This window comes from Cucurbita pepo, unplaced genomic scaffold (assembly GCF_002806865.2).
Source record: "Cucurbita pepo subsp. pepo cultivar mu-cu-16 unplaced genomic scaffold, ASM280686v2 Cp4.1_scaffold001265, whole genome shotgun sequence".
NCBI classification, from domain to species: domain Eukaryota; kingdom Viridiplantae; phylum Streptophyta; class Magnoliopsida; order Cucurbitales; family Cucurbitaceae; genus Cucurbita; species Cucurbita pepo.
Genome location: NW_019647449.1, coordinates 94 through 778, shown reverse-complemented (window position 1 = coordinate 778; position 685 = coordinate 94). Strand labels below are relative to the sequence as shown.

At 36.2% G+C, this 685-nt stretch overlaps 1 long non-coding RNA gene across 1 annotated transcript; it reads left to right on the top strand.

The window, feature by feature from the left end:
• Positions 1-59: 59 nt before the first annotated feature.
• LOC111786270 lies at positions 60-355 on the top strand. The gene is made up of 2 exons (XR_002813767.1): positions 60-164; positions 237-355. It is a non-coding gene; the product is annotated as an uncharacterized LOC111786270 (long non-coding RNA).
• Positions 356-685: the final 330 nt, after the last annotated feature.

Below are 685 nucleotides of genomic sequence, written 5' to 3'. Positions count from 1 at the left end.
CGACGCTCTTCCGATCTTTTATTTTTATTTTTATATCATTCTCATCCAAAGTTACTCGACTTGAGTGAATGAAGTATAAATCATCTGATGTTGTCTCTTCTTGCTCTGATTAGGTCCTAAAGTGGAGGCGGTCGAAGCTGAGTAAATTTCTGGGAGGAATAACGGTCAGTTTAAGTGTTCCTAAGTTGTTAGGTTATTACTTGGTCGTACTGATTATCAAACCTTATTTGTTTCAGAGATTGAATAAAAGAACGATGAATATTAGCCCTTTATTTTATTTCGTGTTCTGGTACGAGGGGTGTAAAGAATTTTGAACTCAAATCAATGGTCAATAATTCCTTTTAATTTCCATTTCTATGTTGTGTGAGAACTTTGTAGCAATGTACAGTAAGGTTTCCTAACATTTTTCTCACTAGTGGTTTGATTTTGAGAATGATTGAATTTTTTTTTCACAAGGCACTCAATCATAGTTCTTTCAAGCGTATGTATAAGACCTGACATTAGCAGTGTGGTGGGTGGGGGTGGGGGTCGTTGAAGCTGTATATACCTTTGTTTGATGTTGTCTCATAATTTGTTGTCCTTAGAAGTAGTGTGAGTTGGGAATACTGTCATTCTATGGGATTCTCGCAATTTGTTGTCCTTAGTGGTGTGAGGTGATTTGATTCACCTTTTCAATCATACCATT